This window comes from Ovis aries, chromosome 7 (assembly GCF_016772045.2).
Source record: "Ovis aries strain OAR_USU_Benz2616 breed Rambouillet chromosome 7, ARS-UI_Ramb_v3.0, whole genome shotgun sequence".
Lineage (NCBI taxonomy): Eukaryota > Metazoa > Chordata > Mammalia > Artiodactyla > Bovidae > Ovis > Ovis aries.
Window position 1 is genome coordinate 45,114,543 of NC_056060.1, and position 19,673 is coordinate 45,134,215.

Sequence of the window (19,673 nt, forward strand, 5' to 3'; positions counted from 1 at the left end):
AGCTTCCTGACCCAGGGATCAAACCTGGGTCTCCTGCATTGCAGGGAGATTCTTCACCATCTGAGCCATCAGGGAACCCCAAACATCTAGAGCTATTATTTAATTTTAAGGAAAAGGCAATAATGGTAACCGTATCTAGTAAGAAGATCCTTGAGCTAAATAATTATACAGTGATGGGCTGTTTATAAAGCCTACAACCCTGAAGAGACCAGGTTATCCTAGGACCCAAAAGTTTTTGCAGTGAAACTCACTGAGGACCCTGGAGTACCACCTGCTGTTAGAGTGGACAGGGTGTACTCTGGCACCATGGTATTGGAGGTTCCTGTTAGAGGGGACCCCACTACTCCAAGCACATCTCAGTGAGAGAAAAGTATAAAGAATGTAAAAGACAGCCAATAGTGGTTACAATAAATTCTCATTTTATCATTCTTTTAAAAACTATACTATATATATGTCACCTCTCCTTGAATCAGAAGCAGAGAGCCATATAGAGAGCAAAAGCCAAGATCCTCACAGACTTCTACTGTTTTAGAAGTAGGGAGAGGACACTCAAAGTATGGCTTCTGTGAATGTAATGAAGAATAGATGTTCTCCATGAAAATCAAGGGCATGGGGTCGCTAAGAGTTGGACACGACTGAGCGACTTCATTTTCACTTTTCACTTTCATGCATTGGAGAAGGAAATGGCAACCCACTCTAGTATTCTTGCCTGGAGAATCCCAGGGACAGGGGAGCCTGTTGGGCTGCCGTCTACGGGGTCGCACAGAGTCGGACATGACTAACTTAGCAGCAGCAGCAGCAGCAGGAGGCAACTTAATCAAGCAGCTGGCAGACATGGTGGCAGGATTTTTACTATCACTGTGAGGCAGGAGCCTAGAGCTGCAATATTTCAGCTGTCTCTGGACTGGGAGCCCCAGAAACCAAATAGAAGAAAAGTAAACCAAGAGATGGAAAAGGAGTGGGATGACAGGAAAAGGAGAGAATGGCAAAAGAAGAAGGAAATTTTTCCACTAAAAGTAAACCTGCAAACCAAATTTCTGAAACACATAAGGAAAATATTTTTAAGAAAGACTGGCACCAAAATCAGTGATCAAGGAGTGAAATCAGCTCAGGCAAATGAAAGCATTAAAATAATCTACAGGAAAAGAGAAAAAAGGGAAGACCTCTGTGGTGGCCCAGTGGATAAGAATCTGCCTTCCAATGCAGGAGACACAGGTTTGATCCCTAGTCAGGGAACTAAGGAGAAGGCAATGGCACCCCACTCCAGTACTCTTGCCTGGAAAATCCCATGGACGGAGGAGCCTGGTAGGCTGCAGTCCATGGGGTTGTGAAGAGTCAGACATGACTGAACGACTTCACTTTCCCTTTTCACCTTCATGCACTGGAGAAGGAAATGGCAACCCACTCAAGTGTTCTTGCCTGGAGAATCCCAGGGACAGGAGCCTGGTGGGCTGCCGTCTATGGGGTTGCACAGAGTCGGACACGACTGACATGACTTAGCAGCAGCAGCAGGGAACTAAGATCCCACATGCTGTGGGGCAACTAAACCCACTGACTGCAACTACTGAGCCCACATGCCACAACTAGAGAGAAGCCCGAGTGCTACAAGGAAAGATCCTGCATCCTGCAATGAGACCTGACACAGCCAAGTAAAAATACTTAAAAGAAAGAAAAGAAGCCATTCACTGGTTAAACATGGATTAATAGAAAACAAAAGTTTTTTTCAAAGAATTCTCAGAGAAATGAATTATAATATTCACAAACAAACAAGGAATTATGAAATAAGAAGTGAAACAAGAACATAAGATGAAAAAGAACTTATCAGAAATCATAAAAAATAAAAAATCATGAGAGCTTTAGAAAGAGTATCTCTTCCTGAGCTGGAGGTACACATTTGGTGAGCTATCTCTATCCAAGGGCAGTTTTGGTTTTTCCTCTAGTGTTTATTTTTGCAGGCTAATTGTCTCCAGATGCTACTCTTCCTATCTCAAGGTTTCCAGGCCTCAAACTGAGTCTAAGAACTGGATATAGTACTCAAAAATCTACCAGTAAAGTGAGACCATCAGCTCCCATTCTCTGGACAGTTACCATTCTTATCAGTTGTCTCACAGCACTTGTTCACTATGAATTTGTTGTCAGCAATCAAGTCTTTATATAAACCAGGTAGTCAAATCCAGCTTCTCTTCCATAATCAGGTACTTGCAAGATTGATTTAATATGTATCTTTATTGACCTTTACTTTATTGGTTTTGACTTTGTAGTTCTAGGTATTATTTTTCATCTAAATTATGGCAAAATAAACCTTTTGGCTCTCATGTTATCTGCAAAGATGGTATAGGCAAACTTCCTAATTCAAAAATACTGAAAAAGGCTCGACCTTAGAATCCACTAGTACACCAATGGAAACTTCTCTCCAGGGGATCAGAGGTCCACTAGCCAGTACTCTTTTGATATGGTTGTTCAAACAAACGGGAGCTCATCATTGCTATTCTGTGACCCACTACTGTGTGGTATCCTGAAGATAATACTTCTGTTTCCTTCTCTTTTTTTCCCTCTTCTGAATGCCTCTCATTGTACTCTTGACCTCAGGTTCACTAAAAGCTTTTTGCAAGCCCTATTTTACTCATGCAACACATATTTATGGATATCTGCTCTTTGCCAAAGTTGATATTGACATTACAATGGTGATGAGAAGAGACACAGTTTCAGCCCTCCTGAAACTCACAGGCTGGAGGGTAAGGCAGTCACCAGTCATATAAACACAAAAATAAAGGTAAAAGCCCAACTATGTTAAGTGTCGTGTAGGAAAAATGCAGTGTGTTGAGAGTTTATAATGGTGAAATTTCATCTAGTCTGGGAGATTAGGCTTTCCCGATTAAGTGAAGTTAGATCTAAAACGTTAAAGTTAAATAGAAATTAACTTGGTTGAATATGGGCACAAAGAAAGAGGAAGTGTTCCATGCACAGGAATCAGTAAGTGCAAAGGCCCTGTGGTGGGAGAGAGGAGGTTTCATGAAAGGAAGTGAAAGATAACCATGGAAACTGGCATGGAGAACTAAGGAAAGTGAGGTGAGGGATGAGGCTGCAGAATGACCACTCAGGATCTTATCTCTCTCCCCGCTGTCACTTCCTTAGAAAAAGGAATACTGTTCTAGAGCAGCTTCTAGTCCTGCTCTAGCATATACTCTAATAAGTAGTATTATGAAATAGTATTTATTTTCTTGGCTTAACATTTCAGGTTTGCCTCATCATTCATAGTCTGTGCTTTGGTCATAAGAATTACTGTTAATCGGCTTCCTGTTTCACCATCCAACCCCAAGAACTACTGACTGACTTCCTCCTTCACACTGATACTTTATTTTTCACATTTGTTCCTCATACTATCTGGTTTAAAAGTTTTGTTTCAGTGGCTTTTTCTTTTACCCCTTAAATTTTCTATAAGGATACACTTTGGGTTCTTTTAAGTGTTTTTTAAAAAATTATTTACCTGTGGCTGTGCTGGGTCTTCGCTGCTGTACGTGGGCCCTCTTCAGGTGCGGCAAGCGGGGCTACTCTCCAGTCGCAGTGTGCAGGTTTCTCCTGGCAGTGGCTTTTCTTGTTGCGGAGCGTGGGCTCTAAGTGTGTGGGCTTCAGTAGTTGAGCCACATGGGCTCAGTAGCTGTGGCGCACAGACTTAGTTGTCCCTCAGTATGTGGGAATCTTCCCGGACCAGGGATTGAACCCGAGTCCCCTGCAATGGCAGGCAGCTTCTTTACTACTAAGCCACCAGGGACCCCCTGAGCATATATCCACTTTGGATGGTAGCTTGGGAGTATCTATTAGCTATTAATCATGCTTATAATTCATGACCCAGCAACACCATTTTTAGGTTATATATTCTAGAGCAGTGACTTCCCAAGTATGGCCCTAGCATTATTAGCATTGCCGAAGAACTTGTTAGAAATGCAAATGCTCAAGTCCCACTCAGATCTACTAAATCAGAGTGGTGAGTGGTACCCAGCAAATCAGTGAGTTTAAAATCCCACCAGCTGATACTGATACAAGCTAAAGTTTGAAAAAAATCTACTCTAAAGAAATATCTGTACACATTGTATGAGATAACTTTCACTGTTAGAGCAATATTTACTTAGCTCACAGGTCTCCAGGTTGGCAACGGGGGCTGGACTCAGCTAGGAAGGTTCTGATTTCCTCTGGCTCAGTCCGGTGCTGAGATAGCTGGGGGCTGGCTAGTGTAGGATGCTCTAGGCTGACACAGCTCAACTCTGTTCCGTGTGGTCTCTTTTTCACCAACAGGCTGGCCTGGGTTTGTGCATTCACCTGGTGCTTGGACAAAGCTCCAAGAGATAGAAAGTAGAAGCATTCAAGACCTCTTGAGGTCTAGGCTTGCAATTGGCACACTGACATGCCTTCCACTGGCTGATGTAAGTCCAAGGTAATCCTAGACTCAAGTTGGGGAGAAAAGGACTTTTATCTGTTGGGAAGAGCTGCAAAACCACATTGCGAAGTGTGTGGATACAAGGAGAGTGGAGATTGTGACTTTTTCTTTTGCCTTCTTCTACGTGTGTGCATATAGAAACAACATAAGGCTGTTTATTGCAGCATTTTTGATGATAACAAAACAATGAAGACAACTTAGGTATCCTTCAGTAAGGAGGTGGGCAAATTGTGGCACATACATACCAACGTGCTGGGAGCCAGCATGGAGAATCCCACCCATGGCAAAGGTCATGAGGAAGAGGCCTGACGGGCAAGGCGAGATCAGGACTCAAGGGACCCCCTGAACTTGCTCGAGCATCTACCCCCGAACCAGAATCTGTCTGTCTGATTATTTTATGTCTTTCACCAGCTCTTCTGACATTAGCAGGGGTCTGTCCCTGACCAAAAGAGTTAACTTAGGGCTCTAGTTGATAAATCTCCTGGGCATGAAAGGAGTGTTTCAAACCCTCTGTTAGCATTCCAGCTTACTTGGCAGCTTTATCCAGACTCTTGCAACATTGTTGAGCCTATGCTTACTGCCAAGTTCTCACATCCCTTATCCATTGTGTTCCTGGGAGTGCATATAGCCTGGATGTAGAAGAAACAAGTAATAGCCTTAGCATTAGCAACATTAGACTTTGAGTTAATAAGTTCTTTCTTTGCTGTAACCAGCTGAATCTTTGCTCCATAAAAATGTAACTCTGTACTTTAAGGGTGACACAGGCTAAGAATTTAAGAAGAAACACTTTAAGGAAAAATCATTGTTCTGGTGTTCTGGCTGACCAACTTTTATCAAAAGGAGGTCATGGAATATCAACAGGCCTCCGGAATAGAAGATGATGTACAGAAAATAAGACTTTTGCAGGAAGGAACCTGATATCGATAAAAGTTATTACTGATGGAATGTTGAGTTGACTCTGCATTTTTCACATTGCTGTATGTATAACGGTATAAAAGCACCGAGAATAATAAAGTAAAGGGGCCTCGCTCACCGAAGAAGCTTGGTCACCCCGTGTCTCTTTCTTTCTCTTTATCTATCTTTCTTCATTCGCTGACGTCGTCCATCCTGAGGATATCCCTGGACTCTGCTGAGGCTGGACCTTGGCACCAAAGTATCCTATGTATTCACTGAAAGGAATGAGCTAGGTCTCTTTCGAGGTCAACAAGAAAAAATAAAAAAAAATTTTTTTGAATGAAAAAAGGAAACTGAAGAGCAATTTGTAAGACTAATACCATTCATATATTTTTTAAACCTGTACAATATTACATATTTCTGGTGGGTACATATGTTTGTGGAAATATTAGCAAGGTATATACATCTAACTTATACCAGTGACTATTCTTGGAGAGCGGAAAAGGAGGCAGTAATTCAAAGTGGTAGTCACAGAGGATATTAGTTTTATCTGTTAGGTTCTCATGTTAAAAAATACATTTATATGTACTCTGTGAAATTAAAAAACTTAAATTTCACTAGAAGCTCATTTCTGAATGAGTCTCTTCTTGACAATGTTCTTTCAGGTTGTTATGAAGAGTCTGTCATTCACTCAATCACATTTAGTGAAGACTGCTCTAGAAAATCCCATGGACGGAGGAGCCTGGTGGGCTGCAGTCCATGGGGTCGTGAAGAGTCAGACACGACTAAGCAACTTCACTTTCACTTTTCACTTTCATGTACTGGAGAAGGAAATGGCAACCCACTCCAGTGTTCTTGCCTGGAGAATCCCAGGGACAGGGGAGCCTGGGAGGCTGCCGTCTATGGGGTCGCACAGAGTCGGACACGACTGAAGTGACTTAGCAGCAGCAGCAGCAGCAGCAGCAGCTGTGTTCTATGCACTGTCCTAGTTGCTAAGAGTGCTCAACCCTTTACCAAGTTCCCACCATTTTAGTCTTTAAGTCCTACAGTTTCTGACCCATATCTTCAAAGTCTCTAGCAAGAAATTCCAGGCTGTTTTTTCTTACTGCATCATGGAGTTTCTTGTTTATCAGAGAAAAGGGCAGTGGTTGGTGGGACTTAACCAATTTGGATCTGGTAATATGCACACCTCCCAGTGGACCTCCTCATGATCCAACTGGTGGATGCAGGGCCCACATACTGTGTCAGCATTGTCATTCATGTTCATCCCATCCCTATACTCTCTCACAAAACCTGTTCTCAGAGAGCTTGCTTCAGAAACTTTTACTGAGCAGAAGACAGAAGTCCATGTGCCTGTGTATTTGTTACAAATGATGGGAAGACAGGCAAATCCTTACAAGGTAGGCCAGATCAGATTTTTTGTGCCAGAACTGTGTAACTGTGGTACAGAAATTCTGGTCAGTCTTTCTTGAATAGTTGGGCTGGCAGATTCAGGAGGACCAGATAGCTACCTTTCCCCTCATGTACTGAGAAATAGAGAAAACTTGTCTGCAAAGAGGAGTTTCTTTGTTAGTTAGACAACTGAGAATAGGAGCTGCTTTAGTTTTGATGGTTCAGCTTCCAGCTTACCATGACTCTCAATGTTTGAGGGGATGTCTACAGGAATTCCTTTAAAATTTCCAATAATCTCTCCAATTCTTTCTTTCATTTTCCTTTTTTCCCAAAATTAGTCTGATGGGTTTCTGTTAACTTTTAATCAAATAATCCTTTACTACAGCACCAACCATCACAAAGCATGTCTCTTACATGAGGTGGCAACCTATTCCTTCATGCCAGGAGCTGCAAATCTATCTTTGGAATCAAGATACACACCATTCTTCTGAACGTCTGGAACAACACCCTGTATGGAGAAAGTCTTATACAAGGGAATTGCTTTGACAGTTTAGAATTTCATATTAACTTCCTCTGTTTTGACATTTTTCTACTTCTAAGTAATATATAGGCCAAAGACGAACCTCAAGAAAAATTTAAAAAATACATTCAAGTGAATGAAAGTGAAATACAATATATCAAAATTTTTGGAATAGAGATAAAGTTGTGCTGACAAGGAAATTTATAGAACTACTCCTTAAAAATCACTGCAGATGGTGACTGCAGCCATGAAATTAAAAGACGCGTACTCCTTGGAAGTAAAGTTATGACCAACCTAGATAGCATATTCAAAGCAGAGACATTACTTTGCCAACAAAGGTCCGTCTAGTCAAGGCTATGGTTTTTCCTGTGGTCATGTATGGATGTGAGAGTTGGACTGTGAAGAAGGCTGAGCACCGAAGAATTGATGCTTGTGAACTGTGGTGTTGGAGAAGACTCTTGAGAGTCCCTTGGACTGCAAGGAGAGCCAACCAGTCCATTCTGAAGGAGATCAGCCCTGGGATTTCTTTGGAGGGAATGATGCTGAAGCTGAAACTCCAGTACTTTGGCCACCTCATGCGAAGAGTTGACTCATTGGAAAAGACTCTGATGCTGGGACAGATTGGGGGCAAGAGGAGAAGGGGACGACAGAGGATGAGATGGCTGGATGGCATCACTGACTCGATGGACGTGAGTCTGAGTGAACTCCGGGAGTTGGTGATGGACAGTGAGGCCTGGTGTGCTGCGATTCATGGGGTCACAAAGAGTCAGACACAACTGAGTGACTGAACTGAACAACCTTGATAGCAAAACTAGACAAAAGTACTACAAAAATCATAGCACAATATCCCTTAGGAAAATGGATACAAAAACTTCTAATAGAACATATCAAATAAAATTCAGCAATATGTAAAAGGAAATAGACTCGATGACCAAATGAGATTTATTCCAAGGATTCAAGGTTATTTTAAAAAACTAAACATGCAACTATCATATGACCTAGTATTTGTAATTTTGAGCATTTAGCTCAGAGAAATATGACTTATATTCAGACAAAAGCCTGTACATGAATATTTATACCACCTGTATTCATAATAGTCCAAATGTCCTTCAAACGGGTGAATAGTTAAATATATATATATATATATATACAAACAAAAAAACCTTGGGTACATCCATACCATGGATTACTACTCAGCCAAAAAAGAAACAAACTATTGATACACGCAACAATCTGGATGGATCTCCAGAGAATTTTGCAGAGTGATAACAGCAATTTCCCAAGGCATAGGTCTGTATGATTCCATTTATATAACATCCTTGAAATGACAAAAGTAAAGAAATGGAGAACGGATTAGAGTTTGCCAAGGGTTAAGGCGGGGGTAGAAGTGAGAGGGAAGTAGATATTGCTTTAAAAGGGCAACATGAGAGATCCTTGCAGTGAAGGAGCTTTTCTATTTTTTCACTGCATTGTCAGTATCCTGGTTGTGATTAATGTAGTACAGTTTTGCAAGACTGTTACCAAGAGGAAATTGAGAAAGAAGTACATAGGACCTTTCTGTCTTATTTTTTAGAATTGCATGTGAATCTACAGTTATCTCAAACTAAAAAAGCTTATTTAGAAGTAAAAGAAAAAAATACAAACATTTTTCTAAAACAGTAAAAGGTGTGTTAGGAACCAGGATGAATATTTTGAAACTCAATCATATCTATCCCCCATGTGAAATGCTTTAAACCTCCCTTTACCAACAGGAGAAAGTCCAGACTCCTGTGGTTAGGCATGTGGATAACTATTGAGAAAAACTATTTTTTTTCTTGGGGGGAAAAATTCCACAAGAGTGAACCACATTTTCTCCCCAGCCAAGATGGTAGCCAGACCTCTGGGTCCTGAAGGTCTGGGCTTTCCTTACACCACCAGGAGGTAGTTAACAACTATAAATGGTCCTTTGAGAGGTCTCAAACCAACGAAGTATAAACAGAGAAGGATTTGTCTTTCCTAGCTATCTAATTTGCTCAGCCAAATCCCTTTCCTACTGGGTATAAGGGAACTTTAATGACATCTTTTCTTGGTCCAAAACCTTCTAAGCCTTACCTAGCTATAAAAGTAGTGTGTTTCCTAGGGAATATTCAGTTGCGTTAGGTACTTTTTCCCCTGCCAAGTCCATTTTAATGCCTCTCTCCTGGAGTTGAACAGGGTGCCTCTTGCACGGAGGCCCTGGCAGGGCTTGAATAGCAGTTGTGCAGTTTGTTGTTTTCTAACCAAGTTGTCTGCTTGCTTTCTTTCATCTCCTGGTTCCTTTCCTTCTAGTCCTTCAGGCCCACACCCACTGCCAGGAGCAGGTGTGGGGAAAGGGAACAGACTGGAGAATGATGGTTGGCACAGGTTCCCAGTCGCTGGGCCAGGCAGCTGGCAGAGCCTTGGAGAACTGGCTCTAGAGGGTATGGCTGCTTGTATACCTCGGGCAGGAACCACCGAAGACTGGCTTTGCAAAGCTCACCAAGGCCAGGAGAAGCTTAGCTTAGGGGCTCATGGAAATAAAGTTAAATGGCATAATCAAAATTTTAATTAGGGTTAACTCCATAGTCTGCCCACTTCCTTGCCTGGTCTTCCTGGGAATCTGTGCAAAGTCATTCAGGCAAGGGAGTGTGCATTCTTATGAAAATTTGCAGAGGAAGGTCATAACCTCCTACAGCTTCCAACCCCCTGTCCAGCACTCTGTGTACTGTCTTTTCAGCCTGTTTCTTTATCTCTATCTTCAAATGGAGACAAAATAGCCAGTGTCATTACTATAGGATTTCAAAGCTGGTAGGCATATTAGATGTTACCTAGTGTGCATTGGTTGGGAAGATCCCCTGGAGAAGGAAATGGCAATCCACTCCAGCACTCTTGCCTGGAAAACCCCACGGACGGAGGAGCCTGATAGGCTACAGTCCATGAGGTCGCAAAGAGTCGGACACGACTGAGTGACTTCACTTCACTCTGTGCATTGGAGAAGGAAATGGCAACCCACTCCAGTGTTCTTGCCTGGAGAATCCCAGGGACGGGGAAGCCTGGTGGGCTGCCGTCTATGGGGTTGCACAGAATCGGACACGACTGAAGCGACTTAACAGCAGCAGTGTGGTTTTTGTGGGATAGGGCATTTGGAAATGCACCTAATTACTTTTGCATAATGTGGTGGTGGGGATGATTTTTAAAGTCCTCAATCTGTGGGACAGTTGTACTGACAAAGATTCTCTCTTTGATCAAACTCTAGCCAGCCTCCTCTGAGCCCTCTTCTTTATTTATTTACTACTTTTAAAAGCAGCTGTGTGCCTTCTTTTTTATTTATTTGGCTACCCTGGGTCTCAGTTGCAACACGTGGGATCTTTGAATTTTGTTTTGGCATATGGGATCTTTAGTTGATCTTTAGCTGTCTTAAAACTCAACATTCAAAAAATGAAGATTATGGCATCTGGTCTCATTGCTTCACGGCAAATAGATGGGGAAATAACGGAAATAGTGACAGACTTTATTTTGGGGGGCTCCAAAATCACTGCAGATGGTGACTGCAGTCAAGAAATTAAAAGACACTTGCTCCTTGAAAGAAAAGCTATGACAAACCTAGACTGCCTATTACAAAGCAGAGACATTACTTTGCAGACAAAAGTCCATCTAGCCAAAGCTATAGTTTTTCCAGTAGTTATGTATGGATGTGAGAGTTGGACCATAAAGAAAGCTGAGTGGTGAAGAACTGATGCTTTTGAACTGCAGTGTTGGAGAAGACTCTTGAGAGTCCCCTGAACTGCAAGGAGATCCAACCAGTCCATCTTAAAGGAAATCAGTCCTGAATATTCACTGGAAGGACTGATACTGAAGCTGAAGCTCCTTTGGCCACCTGATGTGAACTGACTCATTAGAAAAGACCCTGATGCTGGGAAAGATTGAAGGCAGAAGGAGAAGGGGATGACAGAGGATGAGATGGTTGAATGGTATCACTGATTTGATGGACATTAGTTTGAGTAAGCTCCAGGAGTTGGTGATGGACAGGGAAGCCTGGAGTGCTGCAGTTCATGGGGATTCAAAGTCAGATACGACTGAGCGACTGAACTAACTATCTTTAGTTGTGGCACATGAACTCTTTCTTAGCTGCGGCATGTGGGATCTGGTTCCAACACCAGGGATTGAACCCAGCCTCCTGCATAGGGAATGTGGAGTCTTAGCTACTGGACCACCAGAGAAATCCTTGAGTTCTTTTCTTGATGCAAGGCCTCAATTTTGACTATAAAGTCTTGAACTAATACTAACAGTTTCTAACAGTTCAAGGGCAACTTAAAGTGTCTGCCTGATAAAAACCCAAGGCTGCCAGAACCATTTACTGTTTGCTTCAGCAACACCCGATGATAGGGCCCCTGTCTCTTAGTCTCCGTGGGAAGGTAGGGGCCTAACTTTCAATTAATAATTAATAAGCTTCAGTCAATAAGCCAGTTAGCAAACCTAGATGGCTTTCATGTGGACTGACGCCTTTGTCCAGCTTTTTGTAGTTTTTCCTTGCTCGCTGCTCACTGCCTCCTTCCTTCTCCTCCATTCCCTCTGCACAAACAGAACTGGTGCTCAGCTTTCCCTCTACTGTCAGTTTCTGAATAAATCTGTTTTCACAAATTTAACTAACATCCAGCTGTGTTTATCTATGACAGTTCACAAAAAAATTGTTCTGCCCAAAATACCACCCTCAAGAAACAGGAATCGTTTTTCCAAAACAAGGTCTCATAAGTGTTTTCTCACTTTGTGAAAATTTGTATACTTATTCACTGTGTACTTTTCTGTCTATATCTTATACTTCTTATATTATAGATCAGTGGAACAGAATTGAAAGCCCAGAAATAAACCCATGTGCCTATGGTCAATTAATCTATGATGAAGGAGGCAAGAAAACACAACAGAAAAATAGTGTTAGGTAAACTGGACAGCTAATGTAAAAGAATGAAACTAGAAAATTCTCTAACATCATATAGAAAAATAAACTTAAAATGGATTAAAGACCTAAATGTATAACTGGACACTATAAAATTCTTAGAGGAGGGAAGAAGACTTCTCTGGTGGCTGAGATTCTGTGCTCCCAGTGAAAGGGCCCCAGGTCTGATCCTGGTCAGGGAACTAGATTCCACGTCCTGCAACTGAGTCTGCATGCTGGAGTGAAGACGGAAGATTCCACATGCACCTGGCACAGAGCTATGGCATGTATATATAATGGAATATTACTCAGCCATAAAGAGGAATGCATTTGACTCAGTTCTAATGAGGTAGATGAACTTAGAGCCTATCATACAGAGTTAGGTGAGTCAGAAAGAGAAAAACAAATATCATATATTAATGTATACATGCGGAATCTAGAAAGATGGTACTGATGAACCTATCTGCAGGGCAGCAATGGAGATGCAGACATACAGAACAGACTTGTGAACATGGGTCAGCGGGAGGAAGGAGATGGTGGGACGAATGGAGAGAGCAGCATCGAAACATACACACTGCCATATGTGAAACAGACAGCCAAGGGGAAGTTGCTGTGTGACTCAGGGAACTCAAACCGGGGCTCTGTGGCAACCTAGAGGGGTGGGATGGCGTGGGAGGCGAGAGGGAGGTTCAAGAGGGAGGGGACATATGTATACTTATGGCTGATTCATGTTGCTGTATGTCAGAAACCAACACAATACTGTAAAGCAATTATCCTTCAATTAAAAATAAATAAATAAAAACACCTGGTATGGCCAAATAAATAAATATTAGAAAAAAAAAAACCACAAAGAAAGAATGTGGGCGCAAGACTCTGATATGAATTGCAGCAATATCTTTTTGGATCCATTTCCTATAATAATGAAAATAAAAACAAAAATAAGCAAATTGAACCTAGTTAAACTTAACTTTTGCACAGCAAAGGAAATCATACACAAAACAAAAAACACAACCCACAGAATGGGAGAAAATATTTACAAGTAATGTGACCAACAAGGAATGAATCTCCAAAATATACAAATGGCTCATGAAGTTCAATATCAAAAACAAAACAAAAAGACATACAGATGGCCAAAAAGCACACGCAAAGATGCTCAATATCTCTAATTATTAGAGAAATATAAATCAAAACTATAATGATGTATTACCTCACACCAGTCAGAATGATCATCAAAAGGTCTACAGGCAATAAATGCTAGGGAGGGTTGTGGGGAAAAAGGAACCCTCCTACACTGTTGGTGGGAATATAAACTGGTACAGCCACTATGAAGAACAGGATGGAGGTCCTTTAAAAAACGAAAAATAGAGCTGTCATATGATCCAACAATGCCACTCCACTCCTGGGAATGTATTTGGAGAAAACCATAATTTGAAAAGATACCTGCACCTCAGTGTTCACTATAGGCATATTCACAATAGCCAAGACATGGAAAGCAACCTAAATATCCATCAACAGATGAATGAATAAAGAAAATGTATATGTGTACAATATTATGCTCAGACATGACAAAGGATGAAAAAATGCCATTTTCAATGACAGGGATGGACCTAGAAATTATACTAAGTAAAGTACAATAAGTCAGAAACAGAAAGTGCCATATCATATCACTTATATGTAGAATTTTAAAAAGTGATTGAAATTAACTTCAATTAACTTTTTAAAAAAATGGACTTACTTACAAAACAGAAACAGACTCACAGACTTAAAAATAAACTTATGATTACCAAAGAGGAAAGGTGGGGAAAGGAGAAATAAATTAGGAGATTGGGATTAACATATACACACTATTATATAAAAATGGATAACCAATAAGGACCTAGTGTATAGCACAGAGAACTCTATACTCTGTAATAACCTATATGGGAAAAGGATTTGAAAAAGGATACTGAGTATATGTATATGTCTAACTGAATCACTTTTCTGTACACCTGAAACTAACACAACATTGTAAATCAATTATATTCCAATATAAAATAAAAATGTTTAAATGAATAAAGATTGCAGAAATAGACCCACATAATTATAGTCAACTGCACTTTGACAAAGAAAAGGCAGTACAATGGAGTAAAGAGTCTTTTCAATAAACGGTGCTGTAACAACTGAACATTCACGTACATATGTACATACTTAGGCCTTATACTCTTTACAAATATTAACTCAAAATTATCTAAATGCAAAACTATAAACCTATAGAAGAAAACATAGGAGAAAACCTAGATGACCTTGGGTATGGCAATGCCTTTTTAGGAACAACGCCAATGATGTGATTAAATATGAAAGAGTTTATTGATATGCTGGACTTCCTAAAAATTAAAAGCTGTGTGGTGAAAGACAGTAGCAAGAGAACAAGGAGACCAACCACAGACTGGGAGAAAATACTTGTATAAGACATATCTGATAAAGGACTACTATTCAAAATATAACAGAATCGAATCTGCCTACAACGTGGGAGACATGGGTTCAATCCCTAGGTTGGGAAGATTTCCTGGAGAAGGGAACAGCTACCCACCCCAGTATTCTGACCTGGAGAATTCCATGGACTATATAGTCCATGGGGTTGCAAAGAGTCAGACACAAATAAGCAACTTTCACTTCCACTTTTCATTCAAAATATATATGGCTTTTTTTTTTTCAGGGCCACAAAATAAAGAATGAGCTAACAGACTGCTTTAGGCATCTGTTTTAGTCTCACAGCTCTAAACAATTTCTAGTTGCAGATGTTAAAATATCCAGAATCCACGGAGAACAGAACAGACGACATAGCTCATCCAGCCTCTGCTGCTCCAAGGGCCTTCTGCAATTCACAGCATTTGATGACATGTGGGCAATCAGCTTGACTGTGCTCACAGGCTGCATTCAGTTCACTGCAGCTTATAAAACCTTTCACAGAGAGTCATTACAGGGCCAGACATCTACGCTGGGGACGTACAAGCATGAACAAGTGCCAGGGCCTTCGGGAGTTCTTCGTTAGCAGAGAGGACAGGTGGAGAGTCTCTGTACACAGTTGACAGGCTCTGTCCTGCACAAGGGAGTCTGTGGAGGGGTGAGGGAGTGGAGATGCAGCCTGTGCTCCTGTGTCTGGCTCTGAAAGAAGGGGTGACTCTTTCTAATATGCACAAATGAGCAAGGTGTGTTTCCTGCAGCTCTACAGCCTTAGAGCTCATTAATAAAAGAAGAAAAGTGGGATTTCCCTGGTGGTCCACTGCTTAGGAATCTGCCTTGCAGTGTAGAGGATGCAGGTCTGATCCCTGGTCGAGGAACTAAGATTCCACAGGCTGAGAAGCAGCTAAGCCTGCACACAGCAACTACTAAGCCCCTGTGCTCCGGGGCTCATGTGCTACAACTAGATAATCCATGTACCACAACAAAAGGTACCCAACTAAGACCCGACACAGCCAGATATATACATAAATATTAAAAATATGTGTAAAATAAGAAAAGCGCTGTCCTAGAGGCAGATATCAATAGCTGTGAGGCGGGAGGAGGGAGCAGGAGAGTCTTCTGGGGGAAGGAGTTAAACGGAGTGACAGAGATTGAGGGACATTTCAAGAGCGCTTTGGAAGAGGAACAGGAATTTGCTCTTTCAGTGAAAGAAAAGCAAACAAGGCAGGGGAAATAGAGTGAGCAAAAATTCAGAGGTTTGATATGACAAGATCTGTTTCTAGAACAGGGAGCAGTTCAACCTGGCTGATGGAGGTAAGGTCAGAGGGTAGCCACAGCCAGATGGTGCTGGCCTTCTAAGCCACACTGAGCGCACTGGGCTGCTGCCCCCAGGCGAGTGGTTCTCAGATTCTGGTGTGGTCTGAAACACATGGAAAGCCTGTTTACAAGTGTGGTTTCTTTGGCTGGAGCCCCAAGGATGAGTTTTGACTCAGGAGGTTTGGGGAAGGGCTCAAGAATGAACATTGAAAATGATTTTCCTATAGGATCTGGGTATAGCGGTCAGCTGGTAAAGAATCCGCCTGCAATGTGGGAGACCTGGGTTCAATCCCTGGGTTAGGAAGATTCCCTGGAGAAGAAAAAGGCTACCCACTCCAGTATTCTGGCCTAGAGAATTCCATGGACTGTATAGTCCATGGGGTGGCAAAGAGTCAGACAGGACTCAGCGTCTTTCACTTTCATATAGTGGTCAGAGAAGAAACAGTACTGAGACAGAACGGTGTTCAGAGGAGGTTAGGCAGCAGAGGGTCTGCTGGGCTCACTGGAGCAGGGCTTGCCAGCTACCAAGTGGAAAGAGTACAGCTGGGGGAATCCACTTTGCCTGTACGTGCTTTTAGAAAGCCATCTCAGAGGCCAACCCTTAATTAATTCCCCCTACCCCCAAGTACAAAGGTCTGGCAACAGCTTAAAATGTGAAGAAAGCAGACAATGGGGAGAAAGATTTCAGGATTAGTTGCACCCCCTGTGGGTTGGGTCACTCCCAGCTAATAATTACTTCCCCTCTGAGTCTCTGTCCAAACACCAGCAGGACCTCAGGGCCCCTCTCAGCCACACGATATATGAGGTTTCAGTCCCTCCTAGTGAGAGGTTCATTGTATAAGGGGATGCTGAATAAGGCCAGGAAAAAAAAAGACTCTAACAGTGGAAGCTGGAACAGACTCAGAATTGTTTTAGGGAAGGAAAGTTCTTCTTTTTTGCCCAAAACCTTCTCAAGCCTCTCTGAGTGCCTCCCAGCACCCAGCGCAGTGCCTTACATCTTGCAGGCATTTGATACATATCACTTAATGATGAACAGCATCAGGGTGTCAGTGTTGGCTTTTCAGGGCTGAGCACATCTGAAATGCCTCCTCTGTACTTTACTCAGGCAATGATCAGCCTGCATTTCATATGGTGACCCTCCTATTATCCGGACTTATTACATTAGGGTTCTCAATTATCTGGATATTTGAAAATATTCTCAGGTAACAATAACAGTAACCCTGGGAGGCTGTAACCTTTAGGTGATGGAATGGGGGGAAGAAGTAAAGGTTTTAGAGGTGATGAAAAGTTTTTCTTGGGCTTAAGAAACCTTTAATATATGCAGATTTTGGCTTTGAAACTTGCCAAAAGGAGGCAGTTTTGTAGGATATTTGAAAGTATAATAGAAAGCCTATGCCAGACAAAGCAGCCTTTGGTTTGCTGGGGAAATGGTGTTTCTTCCCAGCACAAATCAAAAGACAAGTATACATTTCCTCCACTGGTATTTTCTGGGACCATCTCCCAGACAAACCACCACTGCTGGAATCCTTGTCTCAGGTAACAGTGCTGGAGAAACTCCAACTAGACATCAAGTCACTGGGAGGGTGGCACTGAGGGCATTGATCTGTAGTTGGAATGCTAGCAATAGACAGGGTTCTCACTGGGTTTGCAAAGCTGCAGAGAAGGTAGCTGGAGAGACCTACATTACAAAAGCTGAGGACAACAAAGACTCATGGTAGAGCTGGCACATGTGGGAAGAGAAGGGTAACCTTGAATGGATGCCTACTCTGGCACTGACCCTGTGTTTGGTGTTGGACATACATCACCTCTCTCAGTCCATACAACCACAGTATAAATCAGGAAGATGTCATCTCAGGCCTGGAAGAGGGGTTTGAACTTGGGCCTTTCTGATGCCATAGGCTGTGCTTTGTTCCCAGAGCTCACCTGACAGCCCACACAAATGAGTAACTATCAGTGGCAGCATGGTCTTTACAAAGAAGAGCCAGAGGTGCCTCAGGCCAGGTGAGGCAGGGCATCCCAGGGTGGAAGGAAGGGCCTTTAGGGAAGTTGAGGTCAGCCATACTGGTTCTCAGCAGATTCAGAAACTGGGTCTATGCCTCTAGCAGGGGCATAGACCCAGGAGAACTTAAGGAAAACAGTTAAACTCTCCAGAGACTTATGCATGATTGAGGAACTAATCTGTTGGCCAGATACTCATATTACCATGTATTACTTTCCTACTCCTGCTGTAATAAATTGCCGCAAGCTTAGTGGCTTCAAGCAACACACACTGGGACCTAGAGATTATCAGACTAAGTGAAGTAAGCCAGAAAAAGAAAGAAGACTATAATATGACATAGCTTATATGTGGAATCTAAAAAAGAATAAGATAAAAATGAACATACATTCAAAACAGAAATAGAGCCATAGACACAGAAAACAAACTTATGGTAACCAAAGGAGAAAAGAGGCTGGGAGGAGGGATAAATTAGAAGGTTGAGATTAACAAATACACACCACACTATTACATATCAAATAGATAACCAAGGGGACTTCCGTGTGGTTCAGTGGTTAAGAAACCGCCATGCAATGCTGGGGACGTGAGTTCGATCCCCTGTTTGGGGAACTAAGATCCCACATGCCTCAGAGCAACTAAGCTCACATCCATAACTAGAGAGTCCGTGTGTCACAACAAAAGAACCCACAACTTAATGATGCAACGAAGACCCCAGTGCCACAATTAAGACCCAATACAGACAAATAAATACATTAAAAAAATTTAAAAATAGGTAACCAACAAGGACCTACTATATAGCATAAGGAACTATAATCAATATTTTGTGATAACCTATGAGGAAAGAATATGAAAAAAAGATGTATAGAGCTAACTCACTTTGTTGTATACCTGAAACTAACAACATTGTAAATCAACTATGTTTCAATAAAATAATAACAACAACAAAACCCCCTACAGATGTATTATCTTGCAGTTCTGGAATTAAAAATCTGAAATTTGTTTCACTGGTCTAAAATCAAGGTGTGGGCATGCCTGCGTTTCTTCTGGAAGCTCTGCTGCTGCTGCTGCTGCTAAATCACTTCAGTCGTGTCCGACTCTGTGCGACCCCATAGACGGCAGCCCACCAGGCTCCCCTGTCCCTGGGATTCTCCAGGCAAGAACACTGGAGTGAGTTGCCATTTCCTTCTCCAATGCATGAAAGTGAAAAGTGAAAGTGAAGTCACTCAGTCGTGTCCGACTCTTTGCGACCCCATGGACTGCGGCCTACCAGGCTCCTCCGTCCACGGGATTTTCCAGGCAAGAGTACTGGAGTTGGGTGCCATTGCCTTCTCCGTCTGGAAGCTCTGGAAGAGAATACTTCTTTGAGTTCTCCAGCTTCTAGAGACACCCTTCCTTCATTCTTTGGCCCTTTCATCTATCTTCAAAGCCATCAGCACTGCCATCTCCCCATCTCTCTCTGACCCTGTGCTCCTGCCTCCCCCTTGGGATTATGTCTGGTTTATCTAGATAATGAAGCACAATGTCCCCACCTCAAAATCCTTACTAATCACATCTGCAAAATTCCTTTTACCACATAAGGTAACCCAGAGACAGGTTCCAGGGGTTAAGATGTGAATATCTTTTGGGGTCAACCAGTGATATTCCACCAATCCACCAGTCGTTTGGTCATTACTCAACTAACCACAGTAGGTCTGTTTTTCTCTCCACTGTGGCAGGAAGGCTCCATATAGGTCTAGTCTATGATCAG